Source organism: Eucyclogobius newberryi, unplaced genomic scaffold, assembly GCF_026437365.1.
Source record: "Eucyclogobius newberryi isolate DKJ021-1_F unplaced genomic scaffold, fEucNew1.0.hap1 SCAF_14, whole genome shotgun sequence".
Classification (NCBI taxonomy): Eukaryota; Metazoa; Chordata; class Actinopteri; order Gobiiformes; family Gobiidae; genus Eucyclogobius; species Eucyclogobius newberryi.
This window is the reverse complement of record NW_027315768.1, coordinates 34,213,328-34,228,003: the sequence shown is the minus strand read 5'-3', so window position 1 is coordinate 34,228,003 and position 14,676 is coordinate 34,213,328. Positions and strand designations below refer to the sequence as shown.

The 14,676-nt window shown below is 48.0% G+C and overlaps 3 protein-coding genes across 3 annotated transcripts in view; 2 read left to right on the top strand and 1 right to left on the bottom strand.

Moving 5' to 3' along the window:
- The window catches only part of lcp1 (lymphocyte cytosolic protein 1 (L-plastin)), a 281,117-nt gene that overhangs the window by 7,238 nt on the left and 259,203 nt on the right, over positions 1-14,676 (top strand). The gene's annotated exons all lie outside the window — the stretch shown is intronic.
- LOC140360019 (E3 ubiquitin/ISG15 ligase TRIM25-like) overlaps positions 1-14,676 on the top strand; it is a 441,716-nt gene that overhangs the window by 359,438 nt on the left and 67,602 nt on the right. The gene's annotated exons all lie outside the window — the stretch shown is intronic.
- Positions 1-14,676, bottom strand: part of htr2aa (5-hydroxytryptamine (serotonin) receptor 2A, genome duplicate a) — a 37,597-nt gene that overhangs the window by 14,826 nt on the left and 8,095 nt on the right. The window lies entirely within an intron of this gene.

The window sequence follows — 14,676 nt, the reverse complement described above, 5'->3', positions numbered from 1 at the left end:
TGCTACACAGTTTTAGAACGTAAAGCGATTCATCAAAGTATAACAGAATAATCAACGTCACATTGTGATCGTCGGCGTCATTATCTGGACCAAACACAGAGTCTCCATTTTTCAACTTTTATTTGGTGAAAATGTGAATTAAAAAGTCTCATTAGAAATAGTTGTTTGAAAAGTGTAAAGTCGTCATTATTTACGGTTCGATTGCAGAGGAAATACAATTCTTCTTCTTCTTCTTCTTCTTCTTCTTCTTCTTCTTCTTCTTCTTCTTCTTCTTCTTCTTCTTCTTCTTCTTCTTCTTCTTCTTCTTCTTCTTCTTCTTCTTCTTCTTCTTCTTCTTCTTCTTCTTCTTCTTCTTCTTCTTCTTCTTCTTCTTCTTCTTCTTCACCACTACTCTTGGCTCTTCATTTTCCTCTCTCCCCCTCTCCACATTTCTGTCCCTCTTTTCACCTCCATTTTCCCCTTCTCCCTCTCTCCCTCTCCTCTCTCCCCCCCTCTGCCTCTCCCTCTCTCTCTCTCCCTCTCTCTCCTTCTCTCTCCCTCTCTTCTCTTCTCTCTCTCTCCCTCTCTCTCTCCCTCAGACTGATGGACAGGTTAATCCTGGTTTACTCGCCCGTGACTCGCGTCTCCATGGACACCGACTCAGCAGCGCTCGGAGGAAACTCATCAACTCTCTCTCTCTCTGTTTCTGTGTCTTTATTTTCTTTCTTTCTCTGTTTTAGTTTCTCTCTCTCCCTCATTAAGGTCTGTTGACATTTAAAGGACATCTCCGACATGAATGTGACATAATTACCTTCATAACAATAATAATGATGATTTAGTCTTACAGAGCACTTTCCCAGACACTCAAGTCTTGTTAGGCTCCTTCTCGTTAGGCACTTCCCCGTCAGTGCTGCACAGGTTAATCCCGGCTGAGTCACCCGCGGTGGCGTTTGTGATGTCATCTACACGGAGGGGTGGAGCTAACCGGAGGCACTGACCACACCCGGTCTAAAGGCAGAATTATACAATAATTATAATGTCTGTAATTGAACAGACATTCAGCGACGCCTCGTTTATCTGACGAGGCTTTTAGTTTGAAAATCTGCTCTCCCGAGACCGCTGACCCGGAACCGAGACCGCTGACCCGGAACCAGGCCAAATCCATGTACAAAACACACACGCGGCGCCCACTTCTTCTGCGGCGGCGGCGGACTCTCGGGGCGAGACGCGGAGCCGCAGCTGCCCTGAACTCGTGGCCAAGGCGGCATACGAAATATTGTGTCACGATTATTTCACAAATGGATTAATTATTCTTTCAATTGGTCGAGTCGTTGTTCACTCAATAATGAATGCTGTCCATCGCAAAGCACTTTCACACGCCACACCCAAACCACACCCAGACCACACCCAGGCCACACCCAGACCACACCCAGGCCACACCCAGACCACACCCAGGCCACACCCAGACCACACACAGGCCACACCCAAACCACACCCAGGCCACACCCAAACCACACCCAGACCACACCCAGACCACACCCAGACCACACCCAGACCACACCCAGGCCACACCCAGACCACACCCAGGCCACACCCAAACCACACCCAAACCACACCCAGACCACACCCAGACCACACCCAGACCACACCCAGGCCAAACCCCGGCCACACCCAAACCACACCCAGGCCACATCCAAACCACACCCAGGCCACACCCAGGCCACACCCAGACCACACCCAGGCCACACCCAGGCCACACCCAAACCACATCCAGACCACACCCAGGCCACACCCAAACCACACCCAGGCCACACCCAAACCACACCCAGGCTACACCCAGACCACACCCAGGCCACACCCAGACCACACCCAGGCCACACCCAAACCACACCCAGGCCACACCCAGACCACACCCAGGCCACACCCAGACCGGGACTAAAACCTGGACCTGAACAGAACCACACCAGGTCCACACAGGCACTAAAGTGCCCCCTACAGGTCGGACCGCTCGTCAAACTGAAATGCAGTTAAGATATTCAACATTTTGTTATCACAGAATAGCACATTTCTTTAGGTCTATAATTTCACTTCCTGTTTGTAATTGATGACATCACGCTAGAAAATTACCCAGCAAACACCATGTTACTGTGGGCTCAGACAGGACGAGTGTGAACGTGCCTCAGTCTAATTCAGTGTTTTATTCTCTCCTCGGGGAACGAGTTGAAGCTTGGAGTCCAAAAATACCAGCTGAGGAATGAAGCAGTGACATCCAGTTCCTCACGCCGCGTCACGGACTCGGAAACGCGAGCGCATTAGCGGCAGAGAAATGAGCCCGAGCTAAATGTGTTCCGGAGGATAACGGAACGTCTTTGTGAGGAGGAAGCGCTCGGGGCCCGTTATCCAGACAAACGAAGGAGCGACGGAAACGAAGGAGCGACGGAAACGAAAGAGCGACGGAAACGAAGGAGCGACGGAAACGAAGGAGCGACGGAAACGAAGGAGCGACGGAAACGAAGGAGTGACGGAAACGAAGGAGCGACGGAAACGAAGAAGCGACGGAAACGAAGGAGTGACGGAAACGAAGGAGCGACGGAAACGAAGAAGCGACGGAAACGAAGGAGCGACGGAAACGAAGGAGCGGCTGAAACGAAGGAGCGACGGAAACAAAGGAGCGACGGAAACGAAGGAGCGACGGAAACGAAGGAGCGGCTGAAACGAAGGAGCGACGGAAACAAAGGAGCGACGGAAACGAAGGAGCGACGGAAACAAAGGAGCGACGGAAACGAAGGAGCGACGGAAACGAAGGAGCGGCTGAAACGAAGGAGCGACGGAAACGAAGGAGCGACGGAAACGAAGGAGCGACGGAAACAAAGGAGCGACGGAAACGAAGGAGCGGCTGAAACGAAGGAGCGGCTGAAACGAAGGAGCGACGGAAACGAAGGAGCGACGGAAACGAAGGAGCGACGGAAACAAAGGAGCGACGGAAACGAAGGAGTGGCTGAAACGAAGGAGCGACGGAAACGAAGGAGCGGCTGAAACGAAGGAGCGGCTGAAACGAAGGAGCGACGGAAACAAAGGAGCGGCTGAAACGAAGGAGCGACGGAAACAAAGGAGCGACGGAAACGAAGGAGTGACGGAAACGAAGGAGCGACGGAAACGAAGGAGCGACGGAAACGAAGGAGCGACGGAAACGAAGGAGCGACGGAAACGAAGGAGCGACGGAAACGAAGGAGCGACGGAAACGAAGGAGCGGCTGAAACGAAGGAGCGACGGAAACTTGGGTGCTATTTTTAACAATAAAGTATTTAGTATTTGAGTACATTTTCAAAAATATCTTAATTAAAACTTAAATATATTAGGCTGATAATTAGATATCGACAAATCCCTCTAGGTATGCGTTCGCCCTCCAATCACACGACAACTGGTTCAGACCTCGCCTGAGGCCGGTTCCTTGCGCCCTCAGCTGGTGTTTTTTGAAACTTCGTAAAGGGATGTGATTAGCCTTTTAAAAACGTGTATTGTACGCGCGCGCTAACTGGTTGGATTTCTTCTTCTTTGATTTCGCCAACGATCGCGCAGATGATGTCATCGTTGCGGCGACCGAGTGATGCGGCCGCGCGCCTCGTCCTCGGAGCTAATGTGTCCGACGACCTCGTAAAGTGCCTCAGTCGAACAAGAGAAGGTGGATTTGACGTACGCAGACAAAAGCGTGCGGCACGTACTCGAGGAGGATGAGCGTTTACCCAGCGGGTTCTGAAAGTCGCATAATTACGACGCTCTGAGGAGGAAGGAGTTGACGGACTAAAACAAACGATTTCACAGTTTTTAGACGGTAAAAATCACATGCAGCGCTTTTTAAACTATTCAAGCTTTTTTTTAAACGGTCAATGTGCAAAATACACTTCGTTTAATGTGGTTTATGTTAAATTATGGCCAAAATATATGATTTTTCAACGTTCACATTTTGAACTCATCCAGACGCATAAACACACAAAAGGGGAGAGACAACCTGTAATAAATACCATCTACAAGGCCATTTTTTACATTTTATTACTATATTTAATTATTTTTGCTAAATCGTTTCGGTCTCAAATCGCGACCGTTTCAATTGGGATTTCGATTACGTTGCTGTGAAAACTGATCAGTTCTGTTCAGGCTCATTTAGATCATTCTGAAACAATAATAACTCTTTACTGTCTTATTCTTCCTGTTATAATAATAGTAATAATAATAGTAATATGTGTAAAACGTGCACTTTCTGTCACAGTTTTAGTCCCTGGTACTTTTTGCATATTTTCCTCTACAAACCCTTAAAACGATCAGTTCTATAGCAAAATGAAGCGTCCTCTGGTCCTCTGGTCTCTGAGTGACGAGGTCCATGTGGTCTCCGTCACCGTTGGAAACCGCCTCCGTCGCCGTGGAGACAGGTGTGAGTCATGAGAGGTACAATGGAAGCGAATCTATTCCAAAAGAAAACTCTACAGAGCAACAAGTGGTTCCCCACAGAGCGACGCAAACGTGTGGTTCTGACCGGAGCTACACGGGCGGGTTCTGACCGGAGCTACACGGGCGGGTTCTGCTACACGGACAGGTTCTGACCGGAGCTACGCGGGCGGGTTCTGACCGGAACTACACGGGCAGGTTCTGACCGGAGCTACACGGGCAGGTTCTGACCGGAGCTACACGGGCGGGTTCTGACCGGAGCTACACGGGCAGGTTCTGACCGGAGCTACACGGGCGGGTTCTGACCGGAGCTACACGGGCAGGTTCTGACCGGAACTACACGGGCGGGTTCGACCGGAGCTACACGGGCAGGTTCTGACCGGAACTACACGGGCAGGTTCTGACCGGAACTACACGGGCAGGTTCTGACCGGAGCTACACGGGCGGGTTCTGACCGGAGCTACACGGGCGGGTTCTGCTACACGGACAGGTTCCGACCGGAGCTACGCGGGCGGGTTCTGACCGGAACTACACGGGCAGGTTCTGACCGGAGCTACACAGGCGGGTTCTGACCGGAACTACACGGGCGGGTTCGACCGGAGCTACACGGGCAGGTTCTGACCGGAACTACACGGGCGGGTTCTGACCGGAGCTACACGGGCGGGTTCTGACCGGAGCTACACGGGCAGGTTCTGACCGGAACTACACGGGCAGGTTCTGACCGGAGCTACACGGGCGGGTTCTGACCGGAGCTACACGGGCAACCGGAGCTACGCGGACGGGTTCTGACCGGAGCTACGCGGGCGTGTTCTGACCGGAACTACACGGGCGGGTTCTGACCGGAGCTACACGGGCGGGTTCTGACCGGAGCTACACGGGCGGGTTCTGACCGGAGCTACACGGGCGGGTTCTGACCGGAGCTACACGGGCGGGTTCTGACCGGAGCTACACGGGCAGGTTCTGACCGGAACTACACGGGCGGGTTCTGACCGGAACTACACGGGCAGGTTCTGACCGGAACTACACGACCGGAGCTACACGGGCGGGTTCTGACCGGAGCTACACGGGCGGGTTCGACCGGAGCTACACGGGCAGGTTCTGACCGGAGCTACGTCCATGCTCCTTCACAAACAAACGGCGGCGCTAATCCCATAAAAATGAATGGGATGTATAATTATGTATACACACGTTTTCTGTTTCACGCTCTTTGTGTCGTTTATCTCGTAAAAAGGCAAAGAAGTAAAAGAGGATATTTAGTGTCACTACGGCAACGTGCGTTAGCCTTTAGCTCAGATGCTTTTAACCTGATTCATATCTCAAATCAAACACCAAAAGGTTTGACTGCAACTGAATCTTTTTCTACACCGAAGGGTTTTAACTAACGGCTAATGCTAACGGCCAATGCTAACGGCTAAAGCTCACAGCACCTAAGCAGTAATGGCGTGTAAGTGCAAGAATAAGTGTAGGAATCCCATTTAAAAGTGCTGTACCTGATTTTTACTGTTTTGAAAAGTGAAAAACAACTTTCATTCATGTTAAAGTCGTCACAAAATAGTCACTTTATCTAAACACACGAGCAAAACGTTTTAAAAAATGTCTTAATCCAGTCTAAGGCGTGGACCAAATCCATAGCCAAAGATGGTTGAAAATGTTCGTCAATTTAGTTCTTTTTATCCAAAATCGGTCGGACTCTCGTTCTTATTTCCTGGCCCGACGATGCCACACCCTTTTACAGCACTTTACGAACACGTTTGGGTCTGGAACTGTTTCCTAAACCAAGACAAAAGAAACACTTTCATATCAAAGCAAACGTGGCGGCTTACCAATAAAATATAGATTAAAAAAAGGCCTAAAAGACACTGAGATTCAACACAAATGGTTCAGAATCAACAACCGACGCACAAAACTCATCTTCTGCCACGATTTCTCAATAATATCCAGGCAGAAAAATCCATTATTATTGTCGTGACGAATTGCGTCGTTGTTAAAAAGTCAAATCAAAGGAAATGAAATGAAAGAGCACAGAATAGTTCCACGTTCTGCCCGTTGCAAACAAACAGGAAGTGGCGGTAATAGACCCTCAGACGGCGCATTAACGTGGATGAAACGCCGCCATTTCACTCGAGAGACACATTAGAGTTGGAACGATGTAATGTGGAGAGAAAAGTGTGTTTACGAGAGGCTGGGAAACCGCTCTGGAGTCATCGCAGTGACACACTGAAGGATAAGACAATATTGTTCTGAAAATGAACTAAAACGAAAAAGGCCAAATCCTGACTCCACGTACGACTTAAGGCTTTTGTTTGGTGGGATTTATGACATAGAAAACGTTTAAAAATGTGTAGAAGATGACAGGAAGTGACATCATGTGCCCGTGTGTGTGTGTGTGTGAGTGTGTGTGTGTGTGTGTGTGTTCAGTGTGTGTGTGTGTGTGTGTGTGTGAGTGTGTGTGTGTGTGAGTGTGTGTGTGTTCAGTGTGTGTGTGTGTGTGTGTGTGTGTGTGTGTGTGTTCAGTGTGTGTGTGTGTGTGTGTGTGTGAGTGTGTGTGTGTGTGAGTGTGTGTGTGTGTGAGTGTTTGTGTGTGTATGTGTGTGTGTGTGTGTGTGTGTGTGTGTGTGTATGTGTGTGTGTGTGTGTGTGTGTGTGTGTGTGTGAGTGTGTGTGTGTGTTCGGTGTGTGTGTGTGTGTGTGTGTGTTTGTGTGTGTGAGTGTGTGTGTGTGAGTGTGTGTGTGTGAGTGTGTGTGTTCAGTGTGTGTGTGTGTGTGTGTCTGTGTGTGTCTGTGTGTGTGTGTGTGTGTTCAGTGTGTGTGTGTGTGTGTGTGTGTGTGTGTGTGTGTGTGTGTGTGTGAGTGTGTGTTCAGTGTGTGTGTGTGTGTGTGTGTGAGTGTGTGTTCAGTGTGTGTGTGTGTGTGTGTGTGTGTGTGTGTTCAGTGTGTGTGTGTGTGTTCAGTGTGTGTGTTCAGTGTGTGTGTGTGTGTGTGTTCAGTGTGTGTGTGTGTGTGTGTGTGTGTGTGTGTGTTCAGTGTGTGTGTGTGTGTGTGTGTGTGTGTGAGAGTGTGTGTTCAGTGTGTGTGTTCAGTGTGTGTGTGTGTGTTCAGTGTGTGTGTGTGTGTGTGTGTGTGTGTGAGTGTGTGTTCAGTGTGTGTGTGTGTGTGTGTGTTCAGTGTGTGTGTGTGTGTGTGTGTGTGTGTGAGTGTGTGTTCAGTGTGTGTGTGTGTGTGTGTTCAGTGTGTGTGTGTGTGTGTGTGTGTGTGTGTGAGTGTGTGTTCAGTGTGTGTGTGTGTGTGTGTGTGTGTTCAGTGTGTGTGTGTGTGTGTGTGTGAGTGTGTGTTCAGTGTGTGTGTTCAGAGTGTGTGTTCAGTGTGTGTGTGTGTGTGTGTGTGTGTGTGTGTTCAGTGTGTGTGTGTGTGTGTGTGTGTGTGAGTGTGTGTTCAGTGTGTGTGTGTGTGTGTGTTCAGTGTGTGTGTGTGTGTGTGTGTGTGTGAGTGTGTGTTCAGTGTGTGTGTTCAGAGTGTGTGTTCAGTGTGTGTGTGTGTGTGTGTGTGTTCAGTGTGTGTGTGTGTGTGTGTGTGTGTGTGTGTGTTCAGTGTGTGTGTGTGTGTGTGTGTGTGTGTGTGTGTGTGAGTGTGTGTGTTCAGTGTGTGTGTGTGTGTGTGTGTGTGAGTGTGTGTTCAGTGTGTGTGTTCAGAGTGTGTGTTCAGTGTGTGTGTGTGTGTGTGTGTGTGTTCAGTGTGTGTGTGTGTGTGTGTGTTCAGAGTGTGTGTTCAGTGTGTGTGTGTGTGTGTGTGTGTGTGTGTGTGTGTGTGTGTGTGGATTCTTTCCCATATCAGCGCTCTATCCGCAAACTGATATTAGAAAGTCTTTAACATCCATCTCTCTGTTCAGCGTCAGATCTTTAGGTATTCATTCATTTTAGACTCATTTGTTTAGTTTTTGACAATAAGCCACAAAAGCCGCGCTCCGTTTTGTTCAAATAAATCATAATTCAACATAAACAGGCCAGAGACGCTTTCCTTTCATCCGTTTGAGTGAGAAAAGAATAAAGAAGAAGTGGATTGTGTTTATCCTCTTAAAACAAAGGCCGATATTGTTCTATTATATAAAAGAAAGAGATAGACTCATGAACTAAAGGCGCTTTACCCCATGTTTGGTGTTTTCAAACCGTTTGCGTCCGAATGACTCACCGCGATGACGTTTACGAGCGCTTTTCAGAGCAGAATTTACGGTCAGAGCTAACAAACTGAAATGAGCGCGTTATCGCCGCACGTCCAGCTCTGCAGAGACTCAGATGCTCTTTAATGAGGCACAGGCCACACAGGAGCTGATCTCACCACACGCAGACTTAGACAGGAAGCGCTGGTGCTAACGCGAAAGCTAGCCGCGTGCGCATTACGTGACGTTTAGCGTCCGTGTAGCTTTTGTGGTGGAGATGTTTTTGATGAGGAAACATTACGACTGCAAAAAAGAGACAGAAAATACGAGACGTTTAAAAGGAGTACAAAATGTATCCTGTCAATCTCCTTTTCTCTGTTTGCACGTCATCGATCGTCTGTGTTTGCTCGACTTCAGACGCCGCGAGGAGATGAAGACGGAGACGAGATGTTGTCGGCGGAGCTCACCATCGTCAGTGAAGCTAATGGTTTCGTCTCGTTAATTAATTTGTGAATTTGACATGTTTCTAAATAAGTCGGCATCAGTTTGAGCGGCTGTCGGTGTGAGAAGTGCAAATGACTTTAGTTTAGGCGCTATGCAATCCAGGGCTAAACCAGGACAAAAGCAGGACTAAACCAGGACTAAACCAGGACTAAACCAGGGCTAAACCAGGACTAAACCAGGACTAAACCAGGGCTAAACCAGGACTAAACCAGGACTAAACCAGGACAAAAGCAGGACTAAACCAGGGCTAAACCAGGACTAAACCAGGACTAAACCAGGGGCTAAACCAGGACTAAACCAGGTCTAAACCAAGACTAAACCAGGACTAAACCAGGGCTAAACCAGGACTGAACCAGGACTGAACCAGGACTAAACCAGGTCTAAACCAGGGCTAAACCAGGACTGAACCAGGACTGAACCAGGACTAAACCAGGTCTAAACCAAGACTAAACCAGGACTAAACCAGGATTAAACCAGGACTAAACCAGGATTAAACCAGGACTAAACCAGGACAAAAGCAGGACAAAAGCAGGACTAAACCAGGACTAAACCAGGACTAAACCAGGACTAAACCAGGGCTAAACCAGGACAAGAGCATGGGCTAAACCAGGACTAAACCAGGACTAAACCAGGGCTAAACCAGGACTAAACCAGGACTAAAGCAGGACAAAAGCAGGACTAAACCAGGGCTAAACCAGGACTAAACCAGGACTAAACCAGGGGCTAAACCAGGACTAAACCAGGTCTAAACCAAGACTAAACCAGGACTAAACCAGGGCTAAACCAGGACTGAACCAGGTCTAAACCAAGACTAAGCCAGGACTGAACCAGGATTAAACCAGGACTAAACCAGGACAAAAGCAGGACTAAACCAGGACTAAACCAGGGCTAAACCAGGACTAAACCAGGACTAAACCAGGACTAAACCAGGACAAAAGCAGGACTAAACCAGGACTAAACCAGGACTAAACCAGGACTAAACCAGGACTAAACCAGTACTGAACCAGGATTAAACCAGGACTGAACCAGGACTAAACCTGAATTAAACCAGGACTAAAGCAGGACTGAACTAGGACTAAACCAGGACTAAACCAGGTCTAAACTAGGCCTAAACCAGGACTGAACCAGGACTAATGCAGGACTAAACCAGGACTAAACCAGGACTAAACCAGGGCTAAACCAGGACTAAACCAAGACTAAACCAGAGCTAAACCAGGACAAGAGCAGGGGCTAAACCAGGACTAAACCAGGACAAAAGCAGGACAAAAGCAGGACTAAACCAGGACTAAACCAGGACAAAAGCAGGACTAAACCAGGACTAAACCAGGACTAAACCAGGACAAAAGCAGGACTAAACCAGGACTAAACCAGGGCTAAACCAGGACTAAACCAGGACTAAACCAGGGGCTAAACCAGGACTAAACCAGGGCTAAACCAGGACAAAAGCAGGACTAAAGCAGGACTAAACCAGGACTGAACCAGGATTAAACCAGGACTAAACCAGGACTAAACCTGAATTAAACCAGGACTAAAGAAGGACTGAACTAGGACTAAACCAGGATTAAACCAGGACTAAACCAGGACTAAACCTGAATTAAACCAGGACTAAAGAAGGACTGAACTAGGACTAAACCAGGACTAAACCAGGTCTAAACTAGGCCTAAACCAGGACTGAACCAGGACTAAACCAGGACTAAACCAGGAATAATCCAAGACTAAACCAGAGCTAAACCAGGACAAGAGCAGGGGCTAAACCAGGACTAAACCAGGACTAAACCAGGACAAAAGCAGGACTAAACCAGGACTAAACCAGGACTAAACCAGGACTAAACCAGGACAAAAGCAGGACTAAACCAGGACTAAACCAGGGCTAAACCAGGACTAAACCAGGACTAAACCAGGGGCTAAACCAGGACTAAACCAGGGCTAAACCAGGACAAAAGCAGGACTAAAGCAGGACTAAACCAGGACTGAACCAGGATTAAACCAGGACTAAACCAGGACTAAACCTGAATTAAACCAGGACTAAAGAAGGACTGAACTAGGATTAAACCAGGACTAAACCAGGACTAAACCTGAATTAAACCAGGACTAAAGAAGGACTGAACTAGGACTAAACCAGGACTAAACCAGGTCTAAACTAGGCCTAAACCAGGACTGAACCAGGACTAATGCAGGACTAAACCAGGACTGAACCAGGACTGAACCAGGACTAAACCAGGACTAAACCAGGAATAACCCAAGACTAAACCAGGACTAAACCAGGACTGTATCAGGACTAAAGCAGGACTAAACCAGGTCTAAATGCTTGCACACACAACCAAAATAATCATTTGATTAGTCGACTACTAAAATAATGGTAAGTTACAGCCCAAGTATAATTCGCACTGGTATTAGTTTGTTATCATGATATTTGACAAAGTATTACTTGGTACACAAGTAAAATCACTGGAACTGATCGTGACTAACAAAGATACAAGTCATCAAACACTCAAGATCCTCGCTTAGTCCTGGTTTAGTCCTGGTTCAGTCCTGTTTTCGCCCTTGTTCAGTCCTGACTTAGACTTGCACAAGTTTAGTCCTGAGTCTTTAAATCCACTGCAGCGTTACTTTAAGCTGATGTTTTTAATGGCACTCGATGTGAAAACGGGATCGCCGGACTATTTTGGTCCTGTCTGGGTCTAATAATAGAAGCAGGATTTGGGCTGGAACTCTCATCTGCATAAAGTGAAGTAAATATGTGCATATATTTACATCACTTTGGACAAAAATACAGTTTATTTACATTAGCCCTTCAGGCGTTTTTTTAATCAACATCCGCTCAATGTATAAAAGTGAAGTTCAAAGTGCATTCTAAGCATTTAAACATGTATTATATTGAGTTTACAGCTATTCTCTGCAACTAGAAAATCACAACAACTGCAATTATTTAAGTAATGTCATTTTCTTCTGCAGCCTACAAGCGTTCTGACGCCTACAAACGTGTTCTGTGCTGTATGTTATTCTTCTAAAAGTTTTAAAACCTGAACTTTGAACTGAATCCTTCTCTATTAAAACAAAATTGCACGTTTAATCGCACTCACAATCCTCAAAATAGCCGACGTTCAAGCCCGGTAATGGTCCGTGCAGTTCGCTGTCAGCAGCTCAATTTACCATCTATTTACAACAGCGTTTCGAGGCCCTTGTCAGCAAACAGTAATGAGGGAGCTACAAAGTGAAGCACATCACATTAAAAACCACATCCGAGAACCACTGCTCGGCCTAAACTTTATGAACGCTTATGACGCAGATAAGTATAAGTCGAACGTCGGTCGTAAATTACCGCGTGTCGGGCCTGACTATAATTATCCATCGCTAATTACACTTTAATGATGCCCTGGCGCTGTTCCCCGTGCGATATGGCTCTGTCTTCTGCTGAAGTGGGTGGGACACGTCGGGAGCAGGTGAACAAGGGGAAGTGGAGAAGTGTTTGAACGGGCCACGTTTCCACCGGTGCCGAAAGTGTCTCCTGTACCGACCAGTTTGAGGGGTCCAAAGTCCAGCTTCCAAAACTGTTCTGGCTCGCTTCAGCTTCAGGTCCGCTTCAAGTGAGGCGCGGCTAGACGAGATGATTGGACGAGAGAGGACACAGACGCCGGCAACAGGACGGCAAAAAGCAGCTCTAACAGAGGATAATGACCAAACACGAACCGCTGTGGGTAGCACGTTAGCAACAGCGGTTTTCCTGTTTATCGACGCGCGGCACTCGCTTTGTCATGACTTAAAATATGACATTTCAGGTTATAATCTAACATCCTAGCGAGGTTCAAACGCGGCGTACAGGCGTTGCAGAGAAGTCAAAGAAATAAGGCAAAACTGTTCCTGTGCACGCTAGCTTTAGCCACGCCCCTCACATGCAGAGAAGTCAAAGAAATGAGGTAAAATTGTTCCTGTGCACGCTAGCTTTAGCCACGCCCCTCACATGCAGAGAAGTCGAAGAAATGAGGCAAAATTGTTCCTGTGCACGCTAGCTTTAGCCACGCCCCTCACATGCAGAGAAGTCAAAGAAATGAGGCAAAACTGTTCCACGCCCCTCAAAACAAAGGTGCACTGTGTATCTTTACTGTAATAATAACCAAAATACCGTGATATCGTATCGCCAACGGACTCAACGATACGGTAGGCTGCCACAGGATATTGTATATGCTTCTTTGCTTAATGCTTGTTACTACATTGACCATGATCCTTTGTGCCACGACATAACTGTGATTAACGTGTTTATATCTTATCTCTTTGGAATGTGAGAGAAATGGTTCAAACCGAAGGCCGAAGTACCGTGAAATAAATATCGTGACAATATCGTACACAACATTTGCTTATCTCTACGTCCCCGTCTCTGATTTAAGCTGCTTACAGGTCGGCTCTGGGTAGAGGCGAGCCGAGGCGAGGCGTTTCTTCTCAGCATATTTAAACACTGGAAGACCTGAAATAGATGAATCCATATTCTTCCCTCTCCCTCTACAACATTTAGCTCCTTCATCATCTTTCATTTTCAGCTGTCGACCTCAAACTTTTAATTTCCAGTCATGCACCTCTGCGTTCGCCCCGCTGGTTTGAAATGTCAGACGCTCATTGAACACACCCCCGGGCTCCGCCTCCCTTTGGGGGTTCGGCGCTCTCTCCGCCGGCGCTTGGTCGTCCCGCTCCGATCGTTGTCGTCTTAATTCTCTGTTTCCTGAGAGGGCGGTTTGTGATGAGCCGCGGTGCCTTCAGGGGCCTCCGGGGGGCATCGGTGAGCAGGGCAGAAGAGTCATGAGGCCCCCGTTTACATGCTTTCTAACGGGCTCATCGCTCTCTGCTGGTTTTGTCGTGGGAAACGGTCGGAAGATGGAGCTGTGAGAAGGACACGGTGTCATGGGTGTGGAATAAAGGTTTGGGGCTGCGTCCGAATGTCCGCCCTGACCCCTGACCCCTCAGTCGCCACATCGTCCGCTCTAATCAGCAGAATACACAGTGAACTCGAAATTGTCGATGAAATCCATTAAATATAATGGCAAGTATATTATATCTCTGCTCTTGTCCTACATGAGAACATAACTGACACGTGCATTATACATGATGCGTCATCGCGGATGCGTCGCATCAAACGCGCTGCCCAAAAGTCAACCCAAAAGCTCGCGAAAATTAGTAAAAAACAAAAGTCTTTGGAGAGCATTTTTGCAAAGGAGAAAAGGCCAAGTGAGGAGAGGACGAGGAGCAGACGAGGAGCAGACGAGGAGCAGACGAGGAGCCAGAGGAGGAGCCAGAGGAGGATCTTGGAGGACACGACTCCTGGGCCAGAATTCTGCAACTGCTGCACGATCACCAGTTTTTACTTTTACAAGAGTTTGAGCGCTACTTCCCGCGCCGTGACGGCAACAAGACAAAACTAGGGAGCAGACTGAACTTAAACACACTGCGGGGGTCATTGTCTCCATCACTCCTGATGGGACCGTCTCATTGCACAGAAACACGTGCAGGGCTCCCACTGATTCAGCCTGTGGTGAGTTGTGTTTTATGCACTTATTTTTGCAATATTTATGTGATGAGCTTCAGTCAGAAGAACAGTGAGAACACGT